The following is a 15,480-nucleotide window of genomic DNA, read 5'->3' as shown; positions in this document are numbered from 1 at the left end:
CAGAGGAAACCCACACAGACATGGGGAGAACATGTAAACTCCACACAGAAAGGACCTGAACCACCCCACCTGGGGATCGAACTTAGGACCTTCTTGCTGTGAGGAGACAGTTGTAGACAGTGCATACTTTTATAAGGGATGTGTATGATTTCTGCAACTGTTTTATTTTGTGAATAAATTATAATAATAAGAAGCAGCATTTGTTTATTTAAACAAGAGGTCACCAGCTGTAGTCAATCAAAATCACCAGTGAGAATTTAGAAGGCCATCCCACAAAGATAAATGACAAAACCTTCTGCACCACAAAACAATCTAATCTGACCATGCACTATTTCAGGCAATGCATAATGAACCTTTTTTTAAATTCATGCTTTATCCTGGTCAGAGTTGTGGTGGGTCTGGTTTCCCTGCAATTACTGAGTGCAATGCAGTATCACACAGACAAGACAAGATGCCAATCCATTGTGGATAATAGACTTATAATAACTTAAATTTGTAGTCTTAAATTTGTCTTTGGACATAAAAGTAGGTGTTCTTATAATTTCTTTGCAGAAGAAGAGTTCATTGAAAACCTACTATGACAGAAATAATTCAAATCATACAAATGCCACGACGTACAAGTCATGTGTATGTAAACTTCTGACTTCTGTTGCTTTTAAAAGCTATATGTTGGACAAAGTTTAGTTTTAGTTTTAACATTTAAGTCTAGTGTGTGATGTTTGCAGACTAATGATAACAAATTAATTAAATACAAACCCTGTGTTTTCAAGCTGGAAATACTAATAAAAACAGAGGGCTATGATTTGCTAATTTTATTTGATCTCTCTTAAATTAAAAACAGTGCACAAACATGCTGTCTGGTAACTATTGGTTTGTACATGCTAAGTTGAATAGTCTGGTAATAGCTAAACATACATTATTAGGTTTGGCAGAGTATTTTGAACAGAGTACTTTCCACGGTGGAGCCAGTACTGCTGTCAACAAATTAAATACGAAGACATAATACTGAATTTAACCCTGCAACTAATGACCTGGTAAATGTAAACAGAAAGCAGCAAGCCAGACTATTGAATTTTATAAAATTTACATGGGTTTTAAATCTTTAAAGAACAATGTAATAATCTTCAGAAATGTATATTATAATATACATATATTATAAATGATTATCCTCAGCTCTGAAAGTGTGCAATGGAATCCTTAGAACAGAAAGGTTTAAAGGTCTGAATGAGAGAAACAGTTATCCTAATTACCTCATTCACCAAGCTCCTGAAACGGTCCCAGAGTATGACAACTACTGTCATAAATAAAGAACAACTTTGAGAATGAGTAAACCAGTTTTCTGGAACATAGCACAAACTTTTCATAATGCTCATTCCTGAAATAAAAGAACCAGTCTGTGTTTTAGTTAATACCTCATCTATTTTTTTATAACAGCTTTAACCTGATCAGGGTTGTGGTGGGTCTTGTAAAATGTAAATAAAACAGATAAATGCATTGTATACCTGTAACAGAACTGGTTGTTACAGGTATTAAATTAAAAACTTGATATCATTGTTTCTTGAAATACAATTGCAAGGAATTGAGGAAGGTTACCATTTACATTCCATAATATTCTTAAAATATTTAGAGAATCCAGAGAAATCATGGTGCATTAAGGGCAAGGCCAAAAACCAACATTCAATGCCACTGACTTTTCAGAATCACGTTATTTTGCCAGGTATGTTACACATACGAGGAATTTGTTTTGGTGGTACACATACTAATAAACATATTAATACACATAATAATACACATAATACACATGTATGACATGTAGCATGTTAACTCTCCATGTGCTGTCTGGTCTGTTAAATAAGTATTAACCAAAGGAGCAACTGTGGTTAAGAATTGTTACAGCTCTTGGAAAAAAGCTGTTAGCATGTCTAGTTGTTTTCGTTTTTATTGTCTTGAGTCTTCTGCCAGACGGAAGTGTTTGAAAGAGGTTATACATTGGAGTTTGGCTCGTTCTTGTGATGTTGAGGAACCAAACCAGATTTTTGATCCCTAATGTGGCATAATTTAACCACTGAACATCTAGTTAATTTAAAAGCACTGATGCTAGCACGTAGCTACTGGAAAATGTGAACTGCCTCCCTGGTGATACTTAAAAAAATGTAATTATTAAAATCTAATGATTGATTACTCTGATAATTGGAACTCTGGATTCTTTTCAGCAATCAAAAACATACTAGTAGGTAAATTGCCTACTGTAAAATAGCAACTGTGTGATGTCCTTCGATGGACTACCAGCCAAACCTTATCTTTCTTTCCTTGTTCCCATGTTTTCTTGGATCAGGACCCCAACCTTGCAATCCATATTTTCCCAGACTGGAGGTTGGAGGCTGATGGATCATCGGTAGGTAGGGAGTGTGGGTGTGTGCATGTGTGTATATAGGCCACATACGAGGTTGGCAGCAGGAACGTTAATTACACCTCTCCTGTCAACAACAAAGAGACAATCTCTTCAAGCAGAAGAGCTGTGAAGAACTGTGAAGTTCTCTAAAAACTGATAAAAATTATAAGAGAAAATTAAAGGGAGGAGGGAGTAGCAGCATTTTGAGTTAAAGTGCAGTAATTACACAACACAGTCATAGGTCAGTATATCGCACTTTCTAAGACTAAAGGTATCAACTGTCCAGTTATTTATACCAGGAAAAACTGGATATTTTAAACGCTTAATAAAAATATCAAAGTTGTTATATCATTTTAGGCACTGCTGCACTATTTAAAGCATTGTGGGAATGACTGCGCTGTGTGAAGAGGCAACTGGAACCGGCAACTGGTGTGTTTAGTGTAACTCTGTAATTGGGGCTGCAGTGCTGGCCTGTCTCATTGAGTTCATTTACCTTTAGAAGCTGTTCTAGCCTGTGAGATGCTCCCCCACCCTTGTCTGCTTCTTGATTTTTGCCAGTGCAAATGTCTTGTTTCAAGCTTTAGTGACAGAAACTCAAGACTTTTTTACAGAGTGACCAGACTATGACCTTTCCCTGGCTTGTGTTTCGGAGGAAGGAACGTGTCTTGATTTTTGCCGCAAAAGAAAACATGGGACTTGAGATTCTTTTTTGTTGCCTAATGTCTACATAGCATAGATCAAAAGTGAATTTCTTAGACATTAAGCCCTTATTCTTGATGACCTCCAGGCCTGGGAACTTCTAGCCTTCTTTCTGGCACTTGCTCTGACTTGTTATCTGGCTTTATCTCCTGCTCATACAAAGCATTTTACTGTCTCCAAGGCTAATATCAAGGTCTTATATAAAGTAGAACCATAGACCATTTATCTCACTCAGTGCTACGATTCCATTTCGAAAGCCATGCCTTTCCCGTCTCTCTTTCATGTCTCTTTGAATCTGATGCCAAGAACTAAAAGGCATGTCTGTTTTAGAAACAGTTACACAAAGCAGCTGGACAGTTACTTTACCACTTTAGCAAATATGCACAGATTTACATTTCTATTCATAATCAGAGACCACAGGCCCTCCCCTCACTTCCCTTAAGCTAAATAGATTCCACTAACAGCTCATTGGCACAGCTTTTCACAGCGCATTAGCGGCATGGAATGAATAACGGAGGAAGCTGATGGGCTGTAGTGAGCCCAGGGCAGGAAGTGACATAAAGGGAATGACTCGGAGCAGCAGTTGTTTTGAATCTGGCAAATTCTTCTCAGGAACAAAAAATGAGAGAGAGAAGAAGAAAAAAAAAATGTAATTTGATTAAGGTAATTGCCCACAGCAGCATTTGCAATTCTAAACAAGTTTCATCCAGGCCCCCAGTCTCAGATGTAAACACTACGTGCCCTTCGACCTGTGAAGTAAACATCTGCTAAGAGATAAGTTTTCACCCTCACTGGCAGAGTGGCTGACATGACATTCATAAACACAATTCGATCTTAAAAGCAACATCCGGTAAATGACCTCTACGTCCCCCTCACCCCATCCCTCCATTGCCTCCTTCAGTATGTTCTGTGTAACATTGCACTGTGGAGTCCTGCACACACTCATCAACCAGATTTAACAAACTCTGAGAAACAAACATGCCAACAAAAAAAGGTGTTTCTGAAACTACTGACCGATCAATTTATTCTGAGAGCTTATTTTTGAACTGTTTTTCTGTTTAGCCATGACACAGTTCAGCTCTGTCGAGGCCTGGTCTACGAGGAGTAGCCACATGTAGCACACAAACTGACACTGACCCCCTGTTGAGAGGACGACCTGAGCTCAGGAATATATCCGGAGCCTTGCCTCGTAAAATTCACAATGTGATGAAGACAGAGATAAACCAAAGCAAAGAGGTTCAGTCTGACCAAGCAAAGGAAAAAAGCTAATCGATATGCTGCAGACAGTACCAGTTGACTCTTGTCATTTCAGAGGAACCAAACACAGGAAGATTGAGATGGGATGCAGTGGTGTTTTAGGTGAGGTAAGACAGAGGCAATGGGCTACAAAGGGAGGCCCGTACTGACCAGACCACCGCTGAGAAAAGGGGCAGCCTGTCAAGACAGACGACTTCCTATTTCAGTCTGATTATCCCCCAGAGGCCCTTTAAGAACCCAATAAAAACCTTCTCATTAAGAAGAGTCACTTTATAGGATCTTAATGAGTCTAGGCTACAAAAATAAGAGTGACAGGAGAAAAGGAGAGAGTGAAAGATAGAAAGAGTAATGGGAGCAATGGACATTTTAGCATGAGTTCTTACATAATGTGTTCTTTTGTTTAGCAACCTTGGACAGTGTACTAGATTATGGAAGATGGCGTGTACATTTTCAAACTACTGTATTTGTTTTTTTTTCTGCCTAATGTTTTCTTAATTGTTGCAATATTACTAGTATTTTCATTGAACACTTTTATTATTATTATTATTATTATTATTATTATTATTATTATTATAAAGTGGTTATTGTTGTTATTAGTATTAATAAAGTATTATTATTATTATTAATAATAATAATAATAATAATAATATGAAGTATTATTATTATTATTATTATTAATAATAATAAATTATTATTATTTTAAAATTAACCCCTAGCCTCTTGGGACATACAGTGTATCACAAAAGTGAGTACACCCCTCACATTTCTGCAAATATTTCATTATATCTTTTCATGGGACAACACTATAGACATGAAACTTGGATATAACTTAGAGTAGTCAGTGTACAGCTTGTATAGCAGTGTAGATTTACTGTCTTCTGAAAATAACTCAACACACAGCCATTAATGTCTAAATAGCTGGCAACATAAGTGAGTACACCCCACAGTGAACATGTCCAAATTGCGCCCAAATGTGTCGTTGTCCCTCCCTGGTGTCATGTGTCAAGGTCCCAGGTGTAAATGGGGAGCAGGGCTGTTAAATTTGGTGTTTTGGGTACAATTCTCTCATACTGGCCACTGGATATTCAACATGGCACCTCATGGCAAAGAACTCTCTGAGGATGTGAGAAATAGAATTGTTGCTCTCCACAAAGATGGCCTGGGCTATAAGAAGATTGCTAACACCCTGAAACTGAGCTACAGCATGGTGGCCAAGGTCATACAGCGGTTTTCCAGGACAGGTTCCACTCGGAACAGGCTTCGCCAGGGTCGACCAAAGAAGTTGAGTCCACGTGTTCGGCGTCATATCCAGAGGTTGGCTTTAAAAAATAGACACATGAGTGCTGCCAGCATTGCTGCAGAGGTTGAAGACGTGGGAGGTCAGCCTGTCAGTGCTCAGACCATACGCCGCACACTGCATCAACTCGGTCTGCATGGTCGTCATCCCAGAAGGAAGCTGACGCACAAGAAAGCCAGCAAACAGTTTGCTGAAGACAAGCAGTCCAAGAACATGGATTACTGGAATGCCCTGTGGTCTGACGAGACCAAGATAAACTTGTTTGGCTCAGATGGTGTCCAGCATGTGTGGCGGCGCCCTGGTGAGAAGTACCAAGACAACTGTATCTTGCCTACAGTCAAGCATGGTGGTGGTAGCATCATGGTCTTGGGCTGCATGAGTGTTGCTGGCACTGGGGAGCTGCAGTTCATTGAGGGAAACATGAATTCCAACATGTACTGTGACATTCTGAAACAGAGCATGATCCCCTCCCTTCAAAAACTGGGCCTCATGGCAGTTTTCCGACAGGATAACGACCCCAAACACAACCTCCAAGATGACAACTGCCTTGCTGAGGAAGCTGAAGGTAAAGGTGATGGACTAAACCCAATTGAGCACCTGTGGCGCATCCTCAAGTGGAAGATGGAGGAGTTCAAGGTGTCTAACATCCACTAGCTCCGTGACGTCATCATGGAGGAGTGGAAGAGGATTCCAGTAGCAACCTGTGCAGCTCTGGTGAATTCCATGCCCAGGAGGGTTAAGGCAGTGATAATAATGGTGGTCACACAAAATATTGACACTTTGGGCACAATTTGGACATGTTCACTGTGGGGTGTACTCACTTATGTTGCCAGCCATTTAGACATTAATGGCTGTGTGTTGAGTTATTTTCAGAAGACAGTAAATCTACACTGCTATACAAGTTGTACACTGACTACTCTAAGTTATATCCAAGTTTCATGTCTACAGTGTCGTCCCATGAAAATATATAATAAAATATTTGCAGAAATGTGAGGGGTGTACTCACTTTTGTGATACACTGTATATGGAACATTTTGGGTCATTTTTAAGGTAATGTCTTCTAAAATATGACAATGCAAATCAACACTTCTACCTCATTTTTATTTGCAGTAAGTCAGTCAGCTGATTATTTAAAGGTTTATTGAAAAATATTATTTTCAAATTCCATATGCATAAATATAGAGATCTTGGTCATTTTTTAATGAGGATTAAGATAAACAGATGGTTCTAGGCAACCAGCAGAAAAAAAATATTATTCTACATATGGATTATCTTTACTATTTAAAGTGACCTGTTCAAGGGTACTAGATCATTCATAGACTGGGATACCAAACACTCCAGGAAACTACTCAAATGGGTTGTCTTTCACTGAAAAGCCTGGTATATTTATACAACACAGATCCAAATACCCAGAAGCAACTCTACAGTTGCTTGTATACATAATCATTACATGGTTGCCTGTGGTCATATTAATCAAGATCAGACACTGTTTATATCCTGGCTTTGGGGCCTTTTCATCACGTCACTGATATCCATTTAATCTTAGCAAAGTAGCTGTAAATGAATGCTGTTAATGAAAGCCAAATGTTTGATTTTTTTAAAGTCATGCAAAATATTACCTAATGAAAAAATATCATACCCCTCCTGTCTCAACCTTTAGATTATAGCAAAATAGGAAACCCTACTGAGAAAACAAAAAGACTGTATACAGCGAGGGCCAATAATGAACATGTCATATAATCAGCAACACACTTTCAGTGAAAAAGTTAATGTTTGAAGAATACATTTGAGAAGGTATCCTAATCTTAGTATTTTGGCACTACTGAAAAGCAAAGAAGTCCATTTATTTGTGAAATTAACCATGTTAATTCCTTTCTATAGAAGGTCAAGTCTTATATTTATGTTTTCTTAGACATGCTCAGACACCTTTGAACAGGTGGATTTGATCAACTCACCAGAAACTAATTTCAATGAATAGCCATTTTTCAGTTATTATAATTATGGCTACCAATTTATAAACTTTTAATTTCTTATTTTTACCAGTTTTTTTGAAGTTTGATTTTTTTACTTTTTTTAAAGGTCCATTGGTCAAAATTCCTATAGAATTGGAACAGAATTGTTAAAACAATGAGTACAAAGCAAATGCATAATTTCTAAGAAGGTCCAAGTCTAAGAAAACAGCATCTAAAAGACATCACAACCCATGTAGCTCAGTTTTGCATCCAACAGCTAACAAACCTAACATAAACAAAATTTCTTTGCTGTTTATAATTACTGTATGTAATCCCTCTTCACAAATACATTTATGTTAATTACATTAGACTCTTTGGTTGGTACAGAGCATAAAATTGCATGCATTTACCTATAAGATTGCTAGGCTAAATGTCTGGGTAAACAAAGTAAGTTATTTAGAGGGTTTACCTTACTGCTAAATTTACACATTATACACTTCTTAGGACAACTGTCCTAGTCCTGTTACGTGTCTAGATGTTATTTAAATAGCATGTTTTTATGTAGCCTACATAGCCAGAATATTGTATGTTTTAAAGTCTATTTACATGAACCGTATCTACAGTTTCTAAACCTCTAGGTCCACATACAAATTGCACCTGGTATCGCCTACTAATTGTGCTCTATTTGAAGCAGAGTTGAAACGCTGCTGTAAAAATGGTCAGTTATAAACAATTTGTTATTAAATTACAATATTAAATGTAGACACTGGTGTTAGAACATTATTTATCTTAAAACATTACCTGATACAAAACAATCAAATAATAAAAGCAGATATAAATCCTTTTTGGACACTATTAAAAAATTTATTTCTTCAGCTTCTCATGTGAGTTTAAAGCTGTCATAATAAGGGCGGCAGATGTGAACTCTATAAAAACTATCCCAAAAGCAAGTAAAGTTAGAGGCCACATATTTATGAAAATAAATAGGCCACAAATACATCTACCCAAAACATAGAAATAGTTTGAAAATGGGATTGATAGCAGAATTTACAAAAAGGACACCACATTACAAGGTCATTTATTGTTTGTATGGTTGTATGTAAAAAGCACAAACAATAAATTAAAAGCAAAAAATATCAAACCATGCATGTACTTACAAAGAAAATCAATTTAGAGAGACAATCTGGGAGCTGGGAACTTCTCCCACAAACACAGCTGTGACTGGTTTACACCTGGTTTTGAAAGATGGAAGAAATGAAGTGCAAAACTGTTTGCCAGTTATTAAAAGTGTTTGATAGTTGTCGCTGCTGAAGACAACCAGTTATTAAGTTTAAAGGGGCAATTACTTTTGGCTAGAATAAGTGTTGCTAAGCCTTTAATACTTAACAAATAATTAACTTGCGTTTTAAGTTCTTCTTGTCTTAATACACATTTACTTTCGAACCATTTATTGTGCCAAATTAATGTGATATCATGTTGTTTGAAACACAGCGAATATTGTCTTATATTCTTTATGTTTTCCATATGTGTAACTAAAGACATTATTAGATTAGATTAAGGCTATACAGTAACATTATATAAACTAAAAACCTGTCAACATGGCTATAATCCAAGTGGCTTTATCAGATTTGAAATTCTATAATGGTTTTTATTTCAATTTAAGCTATTTAAGCTAAGTAATATGCTTTTTATTGGCAGTGTTAGCTTAGCAGTTGAGGTACTAGACTAGAAATTGGAAGGTAACTGGTTCAGGCACCACCACTGGCAAGTTCCCACAGTTGGGCCCCTGAGTAAGGCTCTAAACACTCAATTGGTTGCATTGTATTCAGTCATTAAATGGTACAATCTAAGAACGATTAAATTATAAGGGTGGCACAGCAGTCTAATGTGCTAGCCTATCACAGCTGTGCTATCAACCTGTTGGGCACCTGTATAAGAGGCCCAGTTAATATAATGGCCGCAGTTAAGTTGCGGTCAAGGCATCTGCACTAGCAATGGATGATCTGAAGAGCTTAGCATGTCTGAACGCGGTGCAGCTTTCTCTGAGGCTTTATTGTGGACAGGTGAAGAGTTGTGTGTGGGGGGCAAAGTTTGTGGCATGATTCCAGCAGGAGAGAATTGGAGATAAAAGATTTGAATCTAGGAAAAGAGAGAAAAATGCACTGAGAACTCCCAAAATGGTAAGTTGAGAACACTGTCACTGAAAAACTACCCACTGGAGCAAAAAAAGGCCTCACAAGTTGCCCTGCATTGGGACTCATGAAACCTGACTTAAATTTTTCTTGTGTGTCCAGGAGCTAGATCGGTTGGCAGGCTGCAGGGCAACAGAGATGCTGAGTGGAGAATGCCTGGAATGTCCATCCCTGTTTACAGCCTGGGTTGTTTCACACCTGCAGGTCAGGGGGCTATCACCAGCTAAACTCCCCTAGCCCCCACTCATTACACCAGGGTCAAGCTCAGAGGTGACCTAATTAAAAGCTCATTACATCACAGACAATCTCCATTAGCATGCCAGATCGCGCTGTTAATCTATTAGAGCTTCGGAGGCCCCTGGTTTCAGCCTTACATTCCAGCAGTCCCACACACATGCATACTATCTCAGTAACAGATTTACACTCATACATTACCAACACCCCCGCATCACCCATCACCTGCCTGACCATTCAGCCCTCCGGTACATGCGCACACACCATGCACGCATAATCATTACCGAACAGCCAGTGCTTAGGTTAGTTGGCTAATTACAGGGGCTGCAAAAGGTTTAGGGCTTTTTCCTACACAACATAACATACTTTTAGTGAAATTCAGCAAACCAGCAAATTCAGTCGCACCACAACGGAAACTGGTATTCCTGCACGCCTAAAGTCTGCCTAGGTTTACTCTGGTTTTATTTCACTTCCATGTCTACATGCAGAAGGTTGACTAGCAGCTCTAAACTGTCCCAAGGTGTGAGTGAATGAGTGAGTGAGTAAATGAGTGAGTGAGTGAGTGAGTGAGTGAATATGTGAGTGTGTTGCCCTAAATTGGACTGGTCGTCGTGATTTGTCCTGGTCAGTGTCATAACGGTTCTAGAGTCTGAGTGCATTACAGAAACATGCTCTGGACAGGGCACCAGTTTCTCATTGGACTAGTTGTCATGGTTTATCCTGGTCAGGGTCATAGTGGTTCTAGATTCTGAGTGCATAGCAGAATCATGCTCTGGACAGGGAACCAGTCTCTCATTGGACTGGTCGTCATGGTTTATCCTGGTCAGGGTCATAGTGGTTCTAGATTCTAAGTGCATAACAGAAACATGGACAGGGAACCAGTCTCTCATAGAACATCACTTACTTTTTCACAATTAACAAACCTAATAACAATTTTTGCGTAGTTCACACTATTCGATTTTTGCCCTTATTTTCGCTCACCGACAGGTCGCCGCTAGATGTAAATCGGCATTCGCTTGGGACTCAAAAATTGGCTCTCGATTGCTGTGTGTGAACTGTTCAATGACTCGATCCGAGTGGCTCGCCGAGCGTTCACAGACTCAAGAAAAATATCTAGCATGTTACTATCAGTTTCTATCAGAATACATAGCCACACACACAAGCTTTACAGTATTTGTGACATCCACGCCAAACAATAATACCAACACTGCATTGCAAAAAAGATTTATTTGATTTTCAACTCTGCAGAACGAAAGAAATCCCTGCTGGCAGCATAGCCAAATCCACTCCTTCAGCCAGATTCATTTATTTTTCGAATGGCTTTTATGCTGCATATCAGCGCACAAACAACTTTGATTGCTCGCTTCATGTTGACGCATTTTTGCACATGGTATTATTACACCCCTTGTTACTTCACGCGTGTGTTTTCATAACAAAACATAGTTTGGGAGACCAGACAGACTCTTCTGAGATAGATCTTCCTGGTGATAGATCGTATAGTGTGTCACCCCCTATCACTGATCAGTCATGTAGTGTGAAACCCACAACTACTTAAAAAACTCCAGATTACAAGAAAGTTGTGTAGTGTGAACTGTACAGTGATCTACCTTGAAAGTCGTGTAATGTGAACTTAGCATTAGAGTAGCCAAGATACTGAATGTGGAAGAAAACCAAAGTACCTAGAGAATATTAACTGGAGACAGTAATCAGAGGCTAAGATCAGACACAAGCACACTGCTGCATAACAATGGCACCTGAAATACACCAATCAGCCATAACATTAAAATCACTGCATTGTTTCTACACTCACTGTCCATTTTATCAGCTCCACTTACTATATAGGAGCATTTTGTAGTTCTACAATTACTGACTGTAGTCCATCTGTTTCTCTGCATGCTTTGTTAGCCCATTTTCATGCTGTTCTTCAATAGTCAGGACCCCCACAGGACCACTACAGAGCAGGTATTATTTAGGTGGTGGATCATTCTCAGCACTGCAGTGACACTGACATGGCAGTTGTGTGCTAGTGTGTGTTGTGCTGGTATGAGTGGATCAGACACAGCAGCACTGATGGAGTTTTTAAACACCTCACTGTTACTGCTGGACTGAAAATAGTTCACCAACCAAAAACATCCAGCCAACAGCACCCCGTAGGCAGCGTCCTGTGACCACTGATGAAGGTCTAGAAGATGACCAACTCAAACAGCAGCAATAGATGAGCGATCGTCTTTGACTTTACATCTACAAGGTGGACCAACTAGGTAGGAGTGTCTAATAGAGTGGACAGTGAGTGGACACGGTATTTAAAGACTCCAGCAGTGATGCTGTGTCTGATCCACTAGAGAAACAGATGGACTACATTCAGTAATTGTAGAACTACAAAGTGCTCCTATAGTATAGTATGGCTACTATGGTAAGTGGAGCTGATTAAATGAACAGTAAGTGTAGAAACAAGAAGGTGGTTTTAATGTTATGGCTGATAATTGTATAAAAATATAAGAACATTGCCTTGCACAATATAATACAGACCCAAACCATCATGGTAAAAAGTAGTGAAAAACACCATGTTACTAACTCAATCACATCACACTTAAAGAAAAGTCTTTGTCAAGTCAAGAGTGTAAATCTACCATCTGGACCGCTATTACAGTGTGTTAATGTCAGCAAACACAAATCCTAAACATGCTGGTCACATAGGTTACAGGTCTTTGACATCAACCACCTGACAAGTCAAGTCCCAACTCTACACTATCATAACTCATGTCCAGGAATGCACTGTTGCAAATGTGGGGTTAAGGTTCACTAACGCAGATGCTGTTGAACACTGTCAAGCAATAAAACACAAAAGAAGAGTTACACAGACCACCACACACATGCTACAACTGCCTAGTGACATTCAGACACAGACATAACCACACATGTTAGCCAAGCATAAAGCTGGCGAAGACTTTCCATCTTCTATTCCTAGTATGAAAGGGAGCATTCAAATAAAATGTACTTCCTATCAAATGAGTCAACACACTAATGTTCACTGTCAACCAGGTTTGAGATGGTTCCACACATTGGGCCTCTTTTAATGACTTATGTAGAAAAATGGTGGCAAGTGCCACAGGCTTCCATATGAGCAGGCCTCTGTGAGTACTTGACCTGAGTGTTTGGACTGCTGAATGTTTGTTCTTCTATTTCTAACTACACCTGTAAAAGATGGCATTTGGGTCCAAAATAAATTCTTTTCCCCACAGGGAGCACTGATGGAAAAAGCAATGTAATGTATTTCACCTCTGTTTTATGGCCTATGAGGCATAAAATTATCATTTTAAATAGCAGACTGAATTTTTTCATGCTAATCTGAATTAAAGCACAGATTGAGAGGAAAAACAGAAGCGTAAAGAAATGTGGAACATCATAAATTACATTTTTTTCTTAATCAAGGAATGTAGGGCTATACAGCAGCTGGCTGTATCAGTGGCTTGGTGAGATGATTAAGGTTTAGTTGCAGTGAAGAGCTGTGCACCTGCATGTTGAATGCACATGTATTTGTCTCATGGCTGGGGATTTGGCCATAGAGATCAACTCCATCTCTTTGAACTTGTTTCCCCTGGTGGCTTCTTGGTCATACAGTGCTCAGTGCTTTGTAAGTGACTCCATTGTTGGGGCTAGATTGACATGGAAGAGAAGTTGACCCAGGGAATAAAGTTACGGTAAAACAAGAGAAAAATCTTTCAGGTCGGGGTTAGGCAGGAATGGATCAAAGTGATCTGTGGTTACCTGGAGGTTTTGTCTATTACTCAGACCTGTCTTGACCAAGCTCATCTCCGGAGGTCAGACCAAATATCTAATGTACCCAGCTATAGGAACAATTAGGTTTCATCAATGTCTACAGATTAGTGTTCACTATAGTTTTTACTATATAGTATGCCCCAGTGTTTGTGAGTGGTGTCCAGTCAACCCACCCTTCAGTGAGCACAAGATCACAGTCATGATGGAATTGTAAGTACTATAAAATGATGAAATGTACTTTTACAATTAAATAGCACATTATTACAAAATGTAAAAGGTTGAACTGTACCACTTGGTAGTGCAAACACTGGTTCGCTAAAAATATGGGATTGTTTTCGGAAAGTAAGGGTGATTTCGGGAAGGCTACAATCTGATGTAGAAATAATGGATACCTCACAAGCCTCTGGTTGATGATGAATGAACAATAAATTCTGTTTAATAAACGCTACTTGCTTTGAAGCCCTCACTAGTGTATAATGAATAGGCTTGAATCTAAGTACTGTTTGGGGGAGAGCAGAAGAGGTGGGATATATGTGGAGGTGGAGTGGGGTGGTTTGGGAGGAGGACCAGAAATGAGGTTTTAAGTATGTTGGGAACGAAAGCACACAAATTGTCCAGCTTTCATTAGTGTGGTGAGTGAAGACTCTGCAGAGGGCTTGATTCCCAAGACTCTCAGATAACAAGTGGCTTCTCATACTGGGGCTTTCTGTTTCCTCCTAATAAAACCAAAAAGAGAAAGAAAAGGAGAGAAAGAAAGAAGGAGATGGAGAAGGTGAGCGGCCACTGAGAGAAAGGGGAACAGCACCCCCACAGCCAACTGTTATCTGCCTAACACTCAGTCATTGTGGAGGTATTTTGGTTTATTTTCTCTGAGTCCAATGAATGGCTGCCGACAAGGCATTTCTGATGGCTTTGATAAGGGCTCCCTCCCTCTGCGAATGCCCCCTTCCTTTAAGTTAACCTTGCCTCCAAGAGCCATTATTGAAAGACATAGAACTGGGGTGCATCAGACCCTTCCGATGCATTAAGGGGTTAACCAGAACTTCCTCTAAAACAAACATATGGGATATTAAAAGGCCAGTGTGAAACATGTGGAATTCATATCATGCACAGCTCTAAACTTAGAACTTCAAATATTATTTATGTAGACACTGTAAATAGGTTTGGTCCTTACATGCTTATTTTTAATGTATGGCCCAGGGAAAGCAAACACAACTGTTGCAGTTTTAGAAATGGTATATTGGGTCTGTTGGTATTTTCTTTTTGCCTGAGGCCAACTGATAATTTGTCTTAATGCAGTGTGGCAAAAAAGGTTTCAAAAGAGCACTTATTTAGTGCCTTCAAAGGAGTTAATAGCCACTGGGCAGGTGCACTAACTGGGCAGGGCCGGATTCCCAAGACTTTACCTCCTCTGCTCTTGAAGAACGACTATTTAACAGCACATAAAAGCAGGAGCAAGGAAAGCAATGGTTTCTTATTGCCTTTACTTCCTTCCCACTGACTCAGAGTGCTAGCTTTTCTGAGCCTGTTTACACCTGGCTTTAAATCTGTCTTGGGTGATCTTATCACAAGTAGTCAGCGCCAATTTCAGGCCTAAACGCGTCTATAAAATCTTGATTAGAGATGAATAGGAATGTATATAGCAAAGTGTATCTGTAGAGTTTACATCAACTTATT

Source organism: Trichomycterus rosablanca, chromosome 13 (assembly GCF_030014385.1).
Source record: "Trichomycterus rosablanca isolate fTriRos1 chromosome 13, fTriRos1.hap1, whole genome shotgun sequence".
NCBI classification, from domain to species: domain Eukaryota; kingdom Metazoa; phylum Chordata; class Actinopteri; order Siluriformes; family Trichomycteridae; genus Trichomycterus; species Trichomycterus rosablanca.
The sequence above is the reverse complement of the archived record's forward strand: the minus strand, read 5'-3'. Positions refer to the sequence as shown.